A 20297-nucleotide genomic window follows, 5' to 3' on the forward strand; every position below is an offset into this window, starting at 1 on the left:
CCCCTGGGCATTGGCACCCTTGATGTGGAGATGCCGGCGTTGGACTGGGGTAAACACAGTAAGAGGTTTAACAACACCAGGTTAAAGTCCAACAGGTTTATTTGGTAGCAAAAGCCACACAAGCTTTCGGAGCTGCAGCTCCGAAAGCTTGTGTGGCTTTTGCTACCAAATAAACCTGTTGGACTTTAACCTGGTGTTGGTAAACCTCTTACATTGGCACCCTGGCAGTGTCAGCCTGGGCCCCCTGACATGGGGCAGTGCCAAGGGGGCGGGGCCTAGAGGGTGATCGATGGGGGTGGAGGGTCCTGCTGCCACTCTGCAGTCGGGATTGGTGGAGGGAGGCCAGCGATCGGGGTGTGCTGGGTGGGCGGGAGTATGCCCGAGGGGGGGGTGGGGGCAGGAAATCGGGGTGGGCCGGGAGGGGACTGGTCAGCGATCGATAGGCTGTTAGCGCAGGGCCACTATAAACGTGCCGATCTCGGCACTAACAGATTGACGCATGCGCAGTGGCCCACTCAGTGCGCTGAGTTCAGCCTCTCCAGTGGGGATAGGCCCCGTCCCTTGGTTTTTAATGATATTCACACTGGTGGCCTCTGCAGTGCACAGAATGTGGGAGATTCTTGTCTGAACTCTGTAAAAAAACAACGTGAATTACTCCAGTTTTCATGCAAATTAAACACTATTTTTTTGGGAGAATTCCAGCCCGGTGGGCAGGTGGTGGGATGGGCACTCACCCTATTTTACGTGCTCCCCCCCTCCCACCCACCCCCACAGGAATCATGCACGCTGGGGGCACAGAAAGGTCAGCCCATGGTCTTCCGTCCCCACTCTAAACTCTGTTCCCTCGCCATCGACACCAACCCTCTCTCTGTTCCCTCGCCATCGACACTAACCCTCTCTCTGGCCACTTTGAGGCTGAACCACAATGTTCACAATCCTGGTGTTGTGTTAATGTTTCTGACCACATATTGATGCCATCATGAAGACTGCCTATTTCCACCTACGTAACATCGCCTGACTCTGCAGCTGCCTCAGCTCGTCTGTTGCTGGAACATTCATCTGCGCCTTTGTTACTTCTAGATTTGACTATTCCAAAGCAACCATTGTCAGACTTCCACCTTCTACCCTCTGTAAACCCGAGGCCATCAAAATCCCTGCTGCTAAAATCCCATTCACACAGCAGCCTGGCTCCTGGTTAAGCAACACCACAATTTTAAAATTCTCCTCCTGGTTTTCAAATCCCTCCATGATTTTCGAGATCTCTGCGCTCCTCTAATTCTGGCCTCCTGAGCATTCCGATGTTAATCATTTTTTGATTGATTTATGGGATGTGGACGTCGCTGGCAAGGCCAGCATTCATTGCCCACTCCTAATTCCACCATGAGGAGGTGGTGGTGAGCCACTCTCTTGAACCACTGCAGTCCTTGTGTTGCAGGTACACCCAAAGTGCTGTGAGGGAGGGAGTACCAGGATTTTGACCCAGCGATGATGAAGGAATGGCGATGTAGTTCCAAGTCAGGGTGGTGAATGGCTTGGACGGGAACACCCAGGTGGTGGGCGTTCCCATTGGTGACTATGCCAAGGGCCTAAGTTCTAGAATTCCCTTCCCAAACCTCTTGGCCTTTCTATCTTGCTGTCTTTCCTTTAATAAACTTCCTAACTTTGACCAAGTTTTTGGTCATCTGTCCTCATATCTCCTTATGCGGCTCAGTGATAATTTTATCTGATAACGCCCCTGTGAGCCACTTTGAGATGTGTTACTACATTAATGATGCTATATAAATGCAAGTTGTTGTTTGCACAATCCTCTCCAACAGGAAAACCATTTGGTGAGGATTGTCACACTCAAAGCACATCGATCAGTAAGAGAACTGCATTCATCGTTATTGGGGAGCAGAGGAGATTTATTTCCACCTTCCAATCCACTGCTAAAGTTCATCTCTGAGTGTGAGCAAAAAGGAGAAATATTTCATTCCAAAGCTTCCGCACTTAAATGCATGAAAGATTCTGTCCCCACAATGAAAAGTAGTGCATTCGCTGTAGATAATTACTGCGCCATTTAGAAATACTATGGCATGATCAGAATAGCTTCTTCCACAATTTGATCAAACTTACCGACGGATTAAAAAAGAAGCACAGGCAGTTCATAGAATCCCTACAGTGCAGAAGTAGGCCATTTGGCCCATCGAGCTTGCACCGACAACAATCCCACCCAGGCCCTATCCCGTAACACCTCGTATTTACCTTGCTAGTCCCCCTGACACTAAGGGGCAATTTTATATGGCCAATCAATCTAACCCGCACATCTTTGGAGTGTGGGAGGAAACCGGAGCACCCGGAGGAAACCCACGCAGACATGGGGAGAACGTGCAAACTCCACACAGACCCGAGGCCGGAATTGAACCCGGGTCCCTGGCGTTGTGAGGCAGCAGTGCTAACCACTGTGCCTTTCGAAACGGTGCTGAGGGGCAGACGTGAATTTTTTTTTAAGACTCAAGTGTCGAGATTAAACACGACTTTAACTTAAACTCTAAATGGAAACTGACAGCATCGCTATAAAACTGCTGGTACTGACAAACTACACAGAACAGGATGTTGAGGTTTTCCTGTTTATCGTGCAGGTGCTGAAGAAAACCTGATCGTTTCTCAGTGAAACATTCAAGGCTTTCAGCAAGTAGATTTTTAAAAAAAATCATGGGCCAACCAGTAACGTATAGGCCGCTAAAAAAAAGTTACACAAATCTTAGAATCATAGAATCCCTACAGTCCATTCGGCCCACCCATCTTACACTGACCCATGCAGGCCCCATCCCGGTAATCCCACGTCTTTGCCCTGCTAATCCCCTGACACTAAGGATCAATTTAGCATGGCCAATCTGCAAATAGGAGAAGCTGTTAGATGGAATTGTACAGTACGGAACATCTTTCAGTTCTCTTATCTTTGAATCTATTATCCTTCTGTTAGATTATCCTTCCTCATGTACTTTCATGTTCTTTTCTTTTGCAAGTAGTTATTTTCTTCCCTTTTTTAAAGGGTATTATGTATTCTGCCCCCCGCCACTCCATTCCAAGCACCAACACTTCCTGCTCAAAAACATTTCTCCGAATCCTTCCTCTTTTTTTTTGGTGATTGTGTTATTTTTTGAATCCTGCAGGTGCTGCCTCCCTGGTCAGAGGAAATAGCATTTCCCTATTTGTGCTGTGGATCCTCATTATTTTAAAATCCCTGTCAAGTGTTCTCCGGCCTTTTCTAGTCCTCTGCAAAGAGCCTCTCGTTTCTCCTCACGCCTAAAGCTTCATTCCCTTCCTCTTTGGAGAGAAATTGTCAGCGGGCCACCCATTCTGTTGCAAATCCTTAATTGTCGAGTTATTTTTCAAAGGATGGGAAGTGTATTGCACATCGCACACAATGCATTACCCTGTTGCTAAGTGAGAGGTCTGCGTGATACGAAGAGTCTAATTATAGTAACTAATCACATCTTGAGAAAACCAGAGGATTATTGCAGTGTTTTGGACTTGGGGAGTGGGAGAGCGACATGGAAGGTGTCGGGAGGCTGAGATCAAGTGGAACCTTGTGGGAAGAACTCTGGTTCCTGGCCAGAATTTTATGTTGCTCGGACGGGTGGGTACTCGACGTGGAAGCACAGGAAAATGTGAAAGGAGACACTGAGTACGCGGCTTGACATCATTGCGTTGCCGTGCGATAATTCAGTCAGCAGGCGCGCACAAGAGTCAACAATCAAACAGGCAATCTAGCCCATTAGGGGGCAATTGAAAGCAATTTTATGTGGCCCGTCTACTTTTACGGTTAGAGGTGGGGGAATTCATTGGCCAGGCGGCCTTCATGTTTTATCCACAGCCTTGATTCGGGAAAGGATGAAACGTTAGGGCTGAAATAAAATTTAAAACGGTTTCTGGTGACTGAGGATTGTGTTAGAATGTGCTGCCTAGATGCTTTTAGCAGCGTTTTCTCCATCAGAATTTACTTATTTTTTACAGGTCTGCAGTTTCCTGAGACAGCTCCGCAGCGACTATCTTCCTGAAGGAACTCAGTGCCAGTACACCACCCCCCCCCCCTCTTTTCTCAGCACCAGTCCCTTTCCTGCCCTCCCCGACAGCGCTGAGCCTTTCCCAGCGAGTGTCTCATGTTAGCTGCCTGGTAATTGGCCGGAAAGTGTGAAATCGCGTCCCGGGACCAATGATCGCCAGAATCGCGTTTCACGCCCGGTTCCAGGCCCACCGAGTGCGCGCGCCCAACCGACGCAAAGTTCAGGCCCTAGAGATGGACTCCTAACAGACACACCTGGCGGGATTTTCCAGCCACGCTCGCCCCCAAATCCCACCGGAGGTCAACAGGCCTTTGCACGGTTGCATGAAAATTCACCCACTGACTAAGCAAGAGGCTGTCAAGGAGCGAATGGGAATTTAACCGCAAGGAATTGATTATTTTGGAGCAATTCACAACAGGAAAACTTCAGTGAGGATATTTCATTCTCGTGGATATATGTTAGATATTTAAGTTCGCTAAATGTCACTTGGGCACATTTTGTGTATTAGGGATTTCCTCTACAACACTTTTTGCAGCTAGTTCTGGGATGGGAGACAGAAGAAAAAGAGGCAGGGACCCCCTCCTATCAATTATCCTGAACTTTATCTCGGAAAACCATAGCCCAAACCTTCGGGCTCTATTTAATGAAATGATTCCCAAAAATCTAGATCTGGAGCTATTCATTCATCGGATCCACATAATCATTAAAGCGGGAGGCCTCCATAAATAATAGCTGCTCACAGCTCAGTGATCCAGGAAGACTGCTTTAGATCTTATGCCAGCACTTGCAACGCTGCAGGCTGAATTCTATGGCTGGCACTTAAAACTATTTCTATCATCAGACCTAACTTCGGCGCACCGTGACACCAATTTAACTTGGTATCTGAAACTACACAGCATGAGGCAAGGTGGAGACAAAGTACTAGCAAAGCACTTTCTGCTCTTCCTGATATCCTTGTCTAACTTTAAACGGCAAAGGGAAACACCAACTACTTATTGTCCCAAAGGACACCAGGCTGTCAGAGGCCAGTCCAGCTGAGTCTGAGCACCAAGCACATAAAGGGATTCAAATGCAACTCCAGCAATCTCTCAAGTGTTTCTCCATGCTGAACCATGCTTCTCACAGTGCTAGCAGATCCCGACTATACTCATTATCTAGGTAAATCTTCACAATGATACGTTTATTTGACTGAAAAGTTGTCATCTTTTTTGTTTTGGCCTCTTCAGCTGTTTTGCAAGTACCCTGCAGTATTTTCGAAAGTTTAAAGCAAAGGGATTTTCTGCTGACTTGTGTAATTGTGAAAGCTCTATGTCAGCCTCCTCCCAGTACTGTTCTGCTTGTTTCATATTCAACTCGTTACCACGAGTCAAAAGCCCTTTATGATCCCGAGCTCAGCGACATGTAAAAACGTTGCATCGCAAACAAATTCTGCCACTAAACGAAGTACGCATGGTAAAACTTTTCTCAAGTTAAATTCAATATTTTCAGCAATCAATGCTGATCAAATTCACATCAGAACAAATTCAACTCCATTTGAAATGAAACTCAAGATGAGTGCAGTCAAGTGAAATCGATCTGAAGTATAAATTTAGTCAAATCCAAACTGGTGAGGCTGATTGGCGACATGCTTGACTGAATCTGAAGTGAATTGAAGGTTCACAGCACTGCTTCCTTCATGACTAACATTTTTTTCCACCAGCGGTCCACCTTGTTTTTAAAAAAAAACCTGAAGCTCACACATTCACTCTAGAACTGGGCAGTGAATATTGCTCGAAACTAAAGGATCCCATGCAAAATTTGAGAAACTTCAGCGTCTGCAAATCGGTTGATTTCTGGTAAATACCTAATTCTGTTATGCAGGCCTTGTACAAATGTCACAGCTCAGAAATGCTAAGTAAGTACACCCGACTGTCACAGCGCAATCGGTTCTACAGACGAGGATCATTTCAAGCCTTCTGCTTACGGCCCACCAAACCACAGCTTATTCTCGCCACAGAACTAAATATCTGTAACACTTTCCATAGTCAAAAGAAAAAAGTTGTACCTAAATGTGCAGTGTTGGTGTTATGTCCTCTCGGAGGGTTTTGGTTTCTTTATGATCCCTTGTTAGTTTCCTCTTCTTCCAGCAGCTAGTTCAATAAACCTAAAGCAAATAAACAAGAGGCCAATTGTTGCATGGAATTTAATCAGTATGAAAATAATGCTCAGTTGCAAACAGGAAACAAAAAGAAGTACTGAACTAAATTTGGCAATCGTTTTCAAACTCTTTTAGTCTCTGTTTCAAATATGCCCGTATTCCCTTACAGTTCCATTTTCCCTCCCTTGCTGCACCCACCATTCATGCAGTATCATTTTTAAAAATTTAATTAGACGTTACGTAGGACCAGCCAGAGTAACATTTGCACCATTTCAGACAAGAGGCCTTTTTTTATTGGTCAAAAAAATATTTATTAATTTGAAATGTATAGGTTTGAAATTGTATTGGCAGGACCAGTGCATCAATAAAACAGCTGATGCCACCTCCCTTCAGGTCAGATTAGATGGTGAACATGTCACGTCTATAAAATACAGGTACCGGACCTCTTGTCCGGCATACCAAAGTCCGGAAGGACCTGAAAACGGATTACATTCGATTTTGGGAGCCCTGGGTACCATTTTAAATAAAAACCCTTTCTATTTTTCATTTTATATATTATAAATACAGGCTGGGGCTAGGCCCCAAAGTCTGTAAAATTCCCAAATCCATCACAAGGGCGACACTGTGGCACAGTGGTTAGCACTGCTGCCTCACAGTGCCAGGGACCTGGATTCGATTCCAGCTTGGCTGACTGAGTGTGCAGAGTCTACACGTTCTCCCCGTGTCTGTGTGGGTTTCTTCCGGGTGCTCCGGTTTCTTCCCACAGTCCGAAAGACATGCTGGTTAGGTGCATTCTCCCTCAGTATACCCGAACAGGTGTCGGAGTGAGACGACTAGGGGATTTTCACAGTAACTTTACTGCAATGTTAATGTAAACCTACTTGTAACACTAATAAAATAAACTTATAAAATTGGTTTTATAGTGCTTTGTAAATTCTATTTTTAAATGTTTCTTTCCTTCAGGAAAAAGTGATTGGCAACCAAGATTGCAGTATTGTATCACTTTTGTGTGATGTGTGCACCATACGATATATTATTCGAGCTCCTTTCCCTCCTCAACCACAAAAACTGCCTTTGGAAAACACTTTTTATTTGAACCAGTACCTCTAATTGGCAGACTGTTAGTGTGCAGTATCATCAGTTTTGGATGTGACAGGTACATGAACATTGGCATAACGTAGCACCATGTCTGGAATTTTTGCACTTACTTTTTTTAGCACCGATAATATAGCAACTTTACATTTTGCAAACCAACGATGCAGCAGATAGTGTAATGCTCATGGCAACCAACAAGGTAACTTCACTAAAAGAAAAACAGAAAATGCTGGATAAACTCAGTAGGCCTGCCAGTCTGTGTCAAGGTGGAGTGGCACAGTGGTTGGCACTGCTGCCTCTCAGCTCCAGGGACCGGGGTTCAATTTCGGCCTTGGGTGACTGTGTGGAGTTTGCACTTTCTCCCAGTGTCTGCGTAGGTTTCCTCCTACAGTCCAAAGATATGCAGCTTAGGTTGATTGGCCATGATTAATTGCCCCTTAGCGCCAGGGGGATCAGCAGGGTACATTTGTAGGGTTACAGGGATAGGGCCTGGGTGGGGTTGTTGTTGGTGCAGGCTCGATGGGCCGAATGGCCTCCTTCTGCACTGTAGGATTCTATGATTCTACGAAACAAGAGTTAACGTTTCAGGTCTAAATGACCCTTCTATAGAAATGGTAACTTTGCAGCAATGTTTCCAGAGTGAGCCTGTTTCCAGGAAGTAGGCCTTCTCCAAAATTCCCAAATATGGCGACACTGGACTTTTGAACAAGGATTAGAGTCTCAAAAATTGCTGAGCTGTTGGTCTACACGTGGTACACATGGTAGGATGATTCAACCTTCTTCTCTGCAAAATGAAAATTATTTACCAAAGCAAAGGCAAGCGTGTAAGCTGTGCTCTTAACTTATATCAAGGAGGGCATTTTAACAAGACCAGCCGCTTCCTTTAACTACAGGCAAGTCTTTGGAATATTTGTTTTAAAAAGAGCTTTATTTACCAGTAACTTAAAATGAGTCAAACACTTTGGCAAGTATTCAGTGGTGTGACTTGAAGCATTCTAGTAAATATTTACGCAGATGTTCCAAAATGGCACCCATGGGCATCTGGTTGGCGCACTATAGCTGTAATTAGTTAGTGTCGCCTTGGCCATATCACAGGGTAGCAACCCACTTGCTGTTACACATAATCAAGATGTATCCTACATTAACCATCATCAGACCTGCAGGAGTTGCTGAGTTCAATGAGTCTCTTAGCAACAGTCAGAGACACGAGATAAATACAAAATGAGAATCATTCCAATACACCAACAGGTCTGAATGTTGCAATCGAGTTTTTGTTTCCAATTCGTTCAGTGGGCATCGCTGGCTGGGCCAGCATTATTGCCCATCCCTAATTGCTCTTGAACTGAGTGTATTTCAGAGGGCAATTATGAGTCAATGACATTGCTGTACATCTGCAGTCACATGTAGGCCAGGCCAGGCAAGGACGGCAGATTCCCTTCTCCAAAAGGACATAAAGAACCTATCTGGTTCACTAACGACAATGTTCATCATAAGACTTTTCATTCCAGATTAATTTTTATAGAATTCAAATTTCACCACCTGCTGTGATGCGATTTGCACCCAGGTCCCCAGAGCATTACTCTGGATTACTGGTCCAGCCGGGTGGCACAGTGGTTAGCACTGCTGCCTCAGAGCCAGGGACCCGGGTTCGATTCTGGCCTTGGGCGACTGTCTGTGTGGAGTCTGCACGTTCTCCCCATGCCTGCGTGGGTTTCTTCCGGGTGGCTCCAGTTTCCTCTCACAGTCCGAAAGACGTGCTGGTTAGGTGCATTGGCCGTGCTAAATTCTCTCTCAGTTTACCCGAACAGGTGCCGGAGTGTGGCGACTAGGGGATTTTCACAGTAACATCATTGCAGTGTTAATGTAATCCTACTTTTGACACTAATCATAGAAATCATAGAAACCCTACAGTGCAGAAGGAGGCCATTCGGCCCATCGAGTCTGCACCGACCACAATCCCACCCAGGCCCTACCCCCACATATTTACCCGCTAATCCCTCTAACCTACACATCCCAGGACTCTAAGGGGCAATTTTTAACCTGGCCAATCAACCTAACCCGCACATCTTTGGACTGTGGGAGGAAACCGGAGCACCCGGAGGAAACCCACGCAGACACGAGGAGAATGTGCAAACTCCACACAGACAGTGACCCGAGCCGGGAATCGAACCCAGGACCCTGGAGCTGTGAAGCAGCAGTGCTAACCACTGTGCTACCGTGCCGACTCTAATACCACCACTTCCCCAGTACAGTGGTAGACCCAAGGTGCTTCATAACTAGGGGAATCGGGGCCTTTGGAATCCACCCAGCAGTTCCTGGCTCAAGTCATCTAAAGGCATATCAAATACAACTCCTATACAATTAAATCCACATGCATTTCTTAGATTTCTTGGGGAAGGGGTGGGTGGATAAAAGATTCATAAATTCATTTCATTGTGTTGCTCAATGAATAAAATCCACACAAATTCAAGAAAGCAAGAGTTATTAAGAATACTAAACTCCCTACTTTATATTCAGAATCATAGCTACAGGACAGCCTGTCCTTTATGTTAAAGAACTGGATTATTTTGGATCTGAGGCAGCATGTCAGGCAAAAGTCAGATGTAGTGGGAAGGAGTATTCCAAAGATTTCTAACAAAAATTATGCAGCAAAAAGCTGTAGAAGTGGCTAATTGTCCACCAGAATGATTTGCAAGATACAGATCAGATCTTTCTATGCTAAAAAAAGGAGCAGGCATTGTAAAACAACATGTTAAAATTAAGCACAAAAGCTGAATAACGTAGAAAGCCATCTGACTATTTGTGCATCGACTAAAGGGTGTTGTTTACATGATATATAAAGCAGAGAAACACGGGCCTGAAACGATTTTCTCTGCAACTTTCTGAAAGCTTTGGACTAAGCCTGCGTGCTGCTTTTGAGATTAGAGGCACAAACAATCGATGAGCTAACTGCAGTTCACAAAGCACGTGTGTTAAGACTTTCTATCCCTCTGACAAGTCTCAAAACTGCTACACAGTTTCCATAAGATAAAATTTACACAATCAATCCACTGTACATAGTGAATACTCAAAAGAGTATCATCATTGACTGGTGTTTGGCAAACTTTCCGCTGTTGGCAAACATGTAAAGATGTCATTGATAGTACAGTGATCTAATTCACCTCAGAAAGCATCAGTTTCCAAATAGATTCCTTGCTATGGAGGGAGTGCAGCGAAGGTTTACCAGGCTGATTCCTGGGATGGCAGGTCTGTCATATGAGGAGAGACTAAGTCGGTTGGGATTATATTCATTGGAGTTTAGAAGAGTGAGAGGGAATCTCATAGAAACTTATAAAATTCTAACAGGATTAGACAGGATAGATTCAGAAAGAATGTTCCCAAAGGTGGGGGAGTCCAGAACTAGGGGTCATAGTTTGAGGATAAGGGGTAAACCTTTTAGAACTGAAGTGAGGAGAAATTTCTTCACCCAGAGGGTGCTGAATGTGTGAGATTCACTACCACAGAATGTAGTTGAGGCCAAAATGTTGTCTGATTTCAAGAAGAAATAAGATATAGCTCCTGGGGCTAAAGGGATCCGGGGGGGGGGGGGGGGGGGCAGGAGAGGTTGGGTGGGTGGGATCAGGATATTGAATTTGATGATCAGCTATGATCAAAATGAATGGCAGAGCAGGCTCAAAGGGCCGAATGGCCTTCTCCTGCTTCTATTTTCTATGTTTAGATCTGGGGGTGCCTGACAATGGCAGTGAAAATAAAAGCAGGAAGATTTATCTCTCCCCCAAAACAACAACATTTATATATTAAACATAGGGGAGTGCAGGACATTCTACAATTTCAATTTTGAGTGAACAAAACCTTTTCGGTTCTTGCCTTGCTATTAATTATTTTCCAGTTGGTAACGACCATTTGGTGCCTGGATTTTCTAGGTACCATAATCATTCCAGATTTTATCAAACTAATATTCTAACAATTGCCCAAAAGCGGAAGGATGGCAAAAACAGAACAGAAAACACTGAGAAAATTGCCAAAAGAATCAATGGATAGATGAGAAGATTTCCCCCCCAGTTGTTGCGATCTGGAATACACGGCCTGAAAGGGCAGTTAGAAGGTTCAATAATAACCATATAAAAGAAATAGGATATTGTGATGATTGTCCCTTTTGAGGGCAGCACAGGGTCACCCATGCAGCTAATTCTCAAATACCTTTGCCAAGGAGAACTCCTCCCTCCAGAGATGATGCTCCATTCTGAGCCCCGATTGGTCACCTAGGCCAGGCAACCTTTACTCTGCTGTGTTGCCCTAAAAAGGACAACCACCATAGATATATAGTTTTGTGTCATCTAATTGCATAACTCTTTCAAAGAGCAGCACATACATGGTGCGCAGAATGGTCTCATTCTACGTTGTAAGATTCTATGGTTACGATTCATCTATTCAAAGCTAGAAACTGGGGATCACATAGCATGTGCAGCATTTCTTTGTTTGCAATCGCTTGCAATTTGAGGTGGTTCTACTCATTGCCGACCTTATTTTGGCAGAAACCCTGGAGAAATGGCATGAATGGCCATTTCTCCAGAATTTCTACACTAATAAATTTTAAGTTACTTGTTCTTTTTGGTGAATTGATTTTTGCTGTAGCACCTAAAATGTGCGAAGAATTTAAGGATATAATAGCAAAAAAAAAATCCTTTCAAAAATTTCCAAAAAATCTGCAATTTCAAAGCACTGCCAACCTGGGAATACCCTTTGGGCACCCTCGCAGTGATTTCCAGGTGCTGGAGAGTGCCATGGGGCAGGGCCTACTGGGAGGAGGCATAGCCTGAAGGGGGCACGGGGACGCTGCGCACTCTGCAACTGAGATCAGATATGGGGGAGGGGGGGGGGGGGGTGGCGGTGGTGGGAGAGGAGGTGGTGGGAGAGGAGGTGGAGTGAGAATGCTATGCTCTCTGCAACCAGCGACTGGCTGGTCCATACTGGGGGAGGGGTTGAAATAATTGAACGGCAAAGCTAGCCAATGACGCATGCGCAATGGCATCCTCTGCTGCAAACCGCTGGCTTTTGGGTGAGCTTCCCCTGCTGGGGGGAAACAGATCTTGCTTCATTCTTTCCCCAAGAGTATGGTAAGATTGGATTTTTAACTTGCCCAAAAAATTGTTGCGACTCTCTCCCTTTTTCATGCTCATTTGGCACTTGGAATTCTTTTGGTAAGATCCGGGTTTTTTTTATTACAGTGCCAAATGGATTAAAAGGGCAATGATTTTGGCAGATCATTTTTTGAATTTTACCATTTTATCCTTGTGCGAGCTTTAACTGATGCAACGTGTTTGACAACGGTAGCAATTGAATGCAAATTGGAATGCAATTACAATGTTGCACAACTGTTATTGATAACAGCGCATCGATGTAATTTGTTTCATTACAAAATACACATTACAGAAAGAGCACAACATCATTTCTTTAAAAAAGACTTAAAATTTAAAAAAATACATTTCTGAAAAAGCAGGCAGGCCTTTAAAACAGATGAGTTACATCAAACAAGTTAATCATGGTTTGAATATTAGCATCAGTGAGGCATTTCCACACCTAGGATACACAAAAAGTGCTCATCACATTGATTGCCAGAAAGTGTTTGTGCCCTTATACCTAATGAGGTATAAAAGACTCTGAAACGTTGATGTCTCTATTTTCACACCTAGACATAAAACGTTGATGAAAAGATTTAACACATTGATTGGCAAAAAGGACTGAACAGATCGGCTTCAACAAGCCAGTACAACAAAATAAATCCAGACTTCTGCAATTTATTTAAATATTTCTCCATTTAAAGTGGGATTGACTGTATTTAAGTTGTTCTTGTGCAGAGCTCCAGCACACAACTTTATGAGCTTTGCAGAAAGTAAAGTTACTTTAATCAGCTTTTTATTGGACAAACTTTTTAATAGGCTGGTAATAAGTTCTTTGCAGCCATATGATTCAAACTGTGTCCTTTATTGCCTAACCTGTTTGGTGAAAAAGCGACAGAGTTGATTGATATCAGCGTTTAAAGCGCGAGCAGGAGTATTGCGGGAAGAGTGATTCAGGAGTAGGTCAAAGCACAGAAAGCAGTGGGTTACGGCCTGGGTACTGCGGTGAGAGTGAGACTAACGATGCTCGCCGCTACAGTGGAAGAAATCTGACAGCAACTTCCAGTGTCCACACGTGTGGGGGGCAAAATTTCCCGTTACGCCCACCACGGGAATCGGAGCGGGCGAGGGGCAGACCATGGAAAGATCTGTTGATGTCGGGCGGGATTTTCCGGTTTAGGGGCGGGCGCGGCCAGAAAATCCCACCTGTGATGTTAAACATGGAAATCCAGAAGTCGCTGTCGGAGAGATACTGTACCGTACCCTCAAAAAGTAACTAACTGTCATCACCTATAGACTTGGTACTGAAATCACTGTAATGATGTGACTCTTAAGCACTTGTCCATTAAACAACAGGAAAGATTAGGCCTGAAGTATTCAGGAGCAAATGATAAGTGATAAATACAGCTGGACAACCTCTCTGACCCAGAAAACTTAATTTTGTATATGTGGAGTCTCATTCTTTCAGAAGTTAGAGTTGAGGATTTAAACATTAACTTTTGGGCTGGATTTTATGGCCCCCCGTTGGGCATATTTTCATCGAGGGAGCTTGTAAAGTACGACAGGTGGCTCACCCACCATCTTTCTGCCCGTCTTCCACCCGGTCCCCATAGCATGGTAAGTGGGCAGACATTGAAATCGGCAGCTCACCCTGCCATTTTAAAATAGATAATTACCAGGCAATCGAGCTTGTTATCATATTATTACTATATCCACACCATATCTGGTAGGAATAACAGATGTGTTGAGTATAGGGCTAACGGGAGGACTTTGAATAGTGTGGAGGAGCAGAGGGATCTAGGTGTATGTGTGCATAGATCCCTGAAAGTTGGGAATCAAGTAGATAAGGTTGTTAAGAAGGCATATGGTGTCTTGGCGTTTATTGGTAGGGGGATTGAATTTAGGAGTCGTAGCGTTATGTTGCAACTGTACACAACTCTGGTGCGGCCGCACTTGGAGTACTGTGTGCAGTTCTGGTCCCCACATTACAGGAAGGATGTGGAGGCTTTGGAGAGGGTGCAGAGGAGGTTTACCAGGATGTTGCCTGGTATGGAGGGGAGATCCTATGAGGAGAGGCTGAGGGATTTGGGATTGTTTTCGCTGGAAAGGCGGCGGCTAAGAGGGGATCTTATTGAAACATATAAGATGATTAGAGGTTTAGATAGGGTGGATAGTGATAGCCTTTTTCCTCTGATGGAGAAATCCAGCACGAGGGGGCATGGCTTTAAATTGAGGGGGGGTAGTTATAGAACCGATGTCAGGGGTAGGTTCTTTACCCAGAGGGTGGTGAGGGATTGGAATGCCCTGCCAGCATCAGTAGTAAATGCGCCTAGTTTGGGGGCGTTTAAGAGATCCGTAGATAGGTTCATGGACGAAAAGAAATTGGTTTAGGTTGGAGGGTCACAGTTTTTTTTTTTTTAACTGGTCGGTGCAACATCGTGGGCCGAAGGGCCTGTTCTGCGCTGTAATGTTCTATGTTCTATGTTCTATGTTCTATAATACAGCTGGCATGAACAAGTGGGGCTGGAGTGGGTAGGTTGCTTTTGCAAGCAAACTGCTTAATGGGCAGGAAGGAAGGGAGGGGTACATTCCTATTTGGAGGTGAAAAGTAGGAGCAATATCCTGATTCCTCAGGGGGCCATGAGGAACCGTACTCATTGGCAATGGGAGCAGGGAGCCAGAGAGATCAATGCCAGGGTCCAGTCTCGAGAAACTTAAAGCAACATTACAAGAAATTCAATGACTTTGCACAAGTGGTTAGGTCTTCAAATGCTATATTCTTTCAATTGCGTCACTAATCTCAGACACTGCACCATTCATCACAACCCCATCGCTCACCTATTAGGATTCATGCCTTACATTCCTATACTTCACCACACCCTCACCCACTTGGCACAGTTGCACCTACATCTCTCAGCTTGCAAGCATTGTCTATTTAATAATGACAACCACATTTGCTAAACAGATAGCACCACACTCATTGACATGTTACCCTCTCTGAACCACAGGCAGCAGGAGCTAACTGAAGGGGAAAAGGTCCCATTGCGTGCTCCAAATCCCATGGAGGAGACAGTGCTGGTTATTACTGGAGCAGCAATTGCTGACCCCATGGTCAGCGGTGGGACTGAATCAATTGAAGATGAGCATCTCTCAAATTTGATCTATTTTCTCACATCCCACATCCTCCTCAGCCCACAATCTCTTCTGATTTACCAAGCTATGGACGCTGGAGGCATTCACCTCCCTCCCTTTCACCACAACCGTACCTTTGTGTTCTTCTACCTCCAGATAGCTAAGAATTGCAGCCTGGCCATGCCATGGGAGGAAGAGAATGATGACAGTAATACTGATGACACAGCATCACTTGCAGCCACCAGCTCAGACACTGCGCACTATTTAAACAATGGTGTCAGTTGGTGAGAGTCAGGGCATGTGTAACATGTAGCTAGGGTGGGAAACACGGGTACAGCATTTGTCAGCTCGCCAGAGGGACAGGTTGCCATTTGGGTTCTGCTGCAGGGAACTGAAATGAAGCTTTTGGTGGGGAACACTACAGAAGAAGTTTGCACAGTGGAATGCTTGGTGGATTGGGAAGCCTACCACAGAGTCTGCAATCAATATTCAAGCAGCATAGAAAGGTCTAGCATCACCGGGCACAGGGTTTTGCACAGAGCTTGGAACCCACACTTTCTAGCGCGGAGGTGGTGATCAGCTTCACCAGGACACTCATGGACCCTGCCACAATGCAGCAACTGACGGCTAATGTCTCAACTTCCATTGCAGCAGAAGCACAGACTGAAGTCACACAGGGGCATCTTGTGGAAAACAGTATTCAATGGAACTTGCGGGGTGTCACGGCAATCCAGCCATCTGTCCTCCACCACTCATCTTCATCAGCCATATACCAGCCAGGCTATAGACACTGCATAGGAGCTGCCAGGACATGCAAAGGCACATAACAGGCAGGCACTGAAGAAATGCACAAGGATGATTAGGTTATGTTTGTACGCAATATGGAATTCATTCATTTAGAAATTTGGTTTGGAATGGATAATTGATGGTAGCTTGAATGTTTGCAATGTGGCCAAGATAACTTTGTAATTGTCAGCGCCAGGGGGAAGATAAGGAATGTCAATGAATGGAGAATTGGAGCTACGGTTATTGGCATTCCACTCTTCCACTCAACTAAAAAGGGGCTATTCAGGTTGCTGCCTCCCTTTCACTTCATTCCTGGGCCTTCCCCCCACCACCACCTCATTTTTTAGACTGGCAGACACGTGACAACTCAGGGGGGAAAAGGCCAGTAATAAAGTAAAGCAAAATACTGCAGATGCTGGAATCAGAAACAAAAACAGTAACACTGCTAATTTCTGAAGGGTGGTGATCTAAACAGCCACATCCTTCATTAAGGACTAACTGCTGAGGGTGACTTGTCTAAGTTAGCTTCTAAATCGCTGAACTTTGCTTTTGAGGGTCCAGAACCTGACTCCGAGAGCCCTGCTGCCATTTTATGCTCTTAACGAATGTTGATTGGCGCAAGGTGGAAGCTCCACCCCTCAAGCACCACCTTGGAGAGCTGCCGGCATTGCAATGGGCAGAATTACCCGCCCTGATCAAGGATCATCCTGACTCGAAATATTGGCTCTATTCTCTCTCCACAGATGCTGTAAGACCTGCTGAGATTTTCCAGCATTTTCTATTTTTGTTTCAGAAATAGAGTAAATTTGATTTTGGACAGGAAATAGGTGGGGTCCCTCCCTTCAGAGCCCTGTGCCTTGCTATCTCCCAAGACTCCAATCACTCCCTTGCCTTCTCCACCCTACCACACCACCGCCCCCCCCCAACACTTCCCTGACCCCTGCCACTTACCTTTCCTTCAGTTCCTGGCATTTGGCAGCCAGCTGCAGTGCCTCTGCTGGCCACTGTAGCGCTGTTTCTGGAATGATGGGGACGGCTCAGCCCTCCAAGGCGACAGGAGGAAGCCCTGCCAATCAATGCTCATTACATCATGAAACAGCCTGGGGTAGTCGATGGAGACGCGTCCCCCACCCACTTTTTGGATGTGGGTGCTCGTAAACCCATGAAAATTGAAACCTGGCCCTTGGCTTTCTGTGAACTTTTGAATTATTATACTTTGTGTTTACATCACTAGGTAAATGGAAGGAAAAAGGAATATGTGGGCAATATCTCTGGAGATCCAGAGTTATGTGCAGGCTGCATAATATTAGGTAGCAGAAAATAATCATAAATTCACATACCAACCTTTGGACATATTTTACCCATGAATCGCGAGCCTTTTGTTTTAAAATAAATCAATTTGATTTTATAACTTTTACTAAAAACACAGATCTGGGTATAATTTAGAAAGAATGAATAAAATAATAGATTATAAATATAAAATTTACCCAGGAGTTTAGCTGTAAAAATCATCTTTGCAAATGGACTGAACTCAACCTTGTATGAATTACTCAACCTCAACATTGAGTTTCAGAACTATTTGAAATGGCAAACATTACAAGTAAACATTCAGGTTCTTTATACCTAAATATTATTTATCATTACTAATGAAGATTACTTTCTGCTACAAGTAAGCAATACTTTTTCTCATATGGCGGTGTTGACTGTTACCAAAATGGACTCGTTCATCTAGATGTAATGAATTGTTTGTCTACAATTAATGCAATGAGTACAGAATGTTTTTCGTGACAACCCACATTAGTCCAAGATTCCCCCGTGTGCAAACACAGGTAAGCTCATTATTATAATAACGGAGCTTTTCATTAGCAGTATTCCAGCCTAATTATTGAAATATTTCATTTAAGGGCAAGAAGAGATTTGCAATCCAGCCGTGATTGAATGAAAGAAAAACAAAGCATTTTTAGGCCCAACATCATTTGAGATTAAATAAAAAGTTGTCACGCTATTTGGTCATCAGCATCCACTCTAACATTTAAAGGCAGTGGTGCAGTGTTAAGGATCTGTTTTCCAACCCATTACAGAACTTGCTTTTATAATGGGCAAAACCAGAAACTGCTGAAAGAATGACTTGCATTTATGTAGTGCCTTACATGACTGTCAGACGCATGACAAAGTCCCAAAGTGGTTTGCAGTCAGTTAAGCACTTTGGAAGTGTACAGTTATAATGTGGAAACATGGCAGCCAATTTGCAGAGAGCAAGTGCCCACAATCAACAAGGTAACAATTAATAGATCATCTATTTTTTGTTGTCTAACGGGTAAATATTGGTCAGGACAACAGGGACATACCTCTCCTGCTCTTCTTCAAAATAGTGCCATCAGATCTTTTAAGTGCAGAGGGGTCTCAGTTCAACATCTCATCCAAAAGGTGGCACCTTTGACAGTGCTGCAGTGCAGTGTCAGCTTGCACCTTTGTGCCCAAGTCACTGGAATAGGACTTGAACTCAATGGGCGGGATTTTACAGCCTCGCTTGGGCGAGATCATAAATTCCCGCCCCAGGCCAACGGAGATTTCCGTTCTGGGAACCTCACCCTCCCCGATTTCGGGGTGGACGAGGTGGTAGAGTTTTGGCCAAAGACTTCGAACTCAAGAGGTGAATGCGTCACGAACTGACACTTTTGAACAAAAATGCTGACTAAAATATTGTTGCTATATTGATGGTAAAACATTTCTTCCAGGTGTCCTGTAAAATGAGAGTATTAGCATTAGCAGCCAGTGGAATTTACAGATTGTTCAGAAATAATTATCTGCATGAGCTTCAGAGCCTCGTCATTGTGGTCAGTTATCTCACACTGGCAGATTGGTTCCTCCAACACTCGAGCTGTCTTCCCGACTTAATGGACTAAAAATATGATTTCATTAGATGTCAAAGGCCAAGCTGCACGAATGTCCAAATGTTTAAGTTTTAGATGCAATTCAAAATGGCAGCACTGCTTTACCAATGCTAATGGAATCATCTTTCAGTAATACAATACAGCAAAAGCAAATGAATACGGGTAAACTTTGAATCATTGTGTACCGTATAAAATGACAAAGTCCTTCCATAAATTCCTCAACATTAATCTGTTGTCATAAATGCTTTAATCACAGAAAATGGTTCATCTTCAAGGGCTAAGAACATTCTGGTTGAGTGTGCGTTTTTAAAAGATGTTGATCCTTGAAGGGTTAATGCAAGGACTCTGGTCGCTGTTATTCCTGGAAAACACAGCACTTTACGAGAAAAGGCAACTAAGCAGTTTTAAAGAAGCTGTAAACTTCTTGACCCTGGTGGAATGCTTTCCAAAGGGTCACATGGTGATTTAAGGCTTTGAAAAAAAAACCCTGTGTTTTGAAAAACTACATTTAAAAGCCGATGGCTCCTTAGTTTTCGAAACAAGTAGGATCAAGTGCTTGGATAAAAGAGATAACAGCTCCTGAAGCTCATGACCCAGTCCAAAACAAAAAGCAAATGAAAGTTACTCCAAAGTTACTCTATGTTCTGAAATCAACTGACTGCAAACTTTCCTCGAAGTCCGCCTGAAAAATAGCGCAAGTGTCATCGATTATTTCCTGCAGCATTGCTGAGAAACCAACCGTATAACCCAGACACTAGTTCAAGGACTGCACCATCGTAAAGTTTATTTAGTGTTACAAGTAAGCTTACATTCACACTGTGATGAAGTTACTGTGAAAATCCCCTAGTTGCCACACTCCGGCGCCTGTTCAGGTACACAGAGAGAATTTAGCATGGCCAATGCAGCTAATCAGCATGTCTTTCGGACTGTGGGAGGAAACAGGAGCACCCGGAGGAAACCCACGCAGACACAGGGAGAATGTACAGATTCCGCACAGTGAACCAAGCCGGGAATTGAACCCATGTCCCTGGCACTGTGAGTGCTAACCACTGTGCCACCGTGCTGCCTACCTTGAACCATTTGT

The 20297-nt window shown here is 44.4% G+C and overlaps 1 protein-coding gene across 5 annotated transcripts in view; it reads right to left on the reverse strand.

The window, feature by feature from the left end:
• Positions 1-20297, reverse strand: part of LOC144507143 (guanine nucleotide-binding protein G(I)/G(S)/G(O) subunit gamma-2) — a 78073-nt gene that overhangs the window by 20789 nt on the left and 36987 nt on the right. For 4 of the 5 annotated variants that reach the window (XM_078233938.1, XM_078233939.1, XM_078233936.1 and 1 more), the window contains one exon: positions 6094-6192. The exons of the other annotated variant lie outside the window; for it this stretch is intronic. The gene's annotated coding sequence lies outside the window, so the exon portion shown is untranslated. The remainder of the gene's footprint in view (positions 1-6093; positions 6193-20297) is intronic. 5 annotated transcript variants of the gene reach the window in all.

The sequence above is a fragment of the Mustelus asterias genome, chromosome 18 (assembly GCF_964213995.1).
Source record: "Mustelus asterias chromosome 18, sMusAst1.hap1.1, whole genome shotgun sequence".
Taxonomy (NCBI): Eukaryota; Metazoa; Chordata; class Chondrichthyes; order Carcharhiniformes; family Triakidae; genus Mustelus; species Mustelus asterias.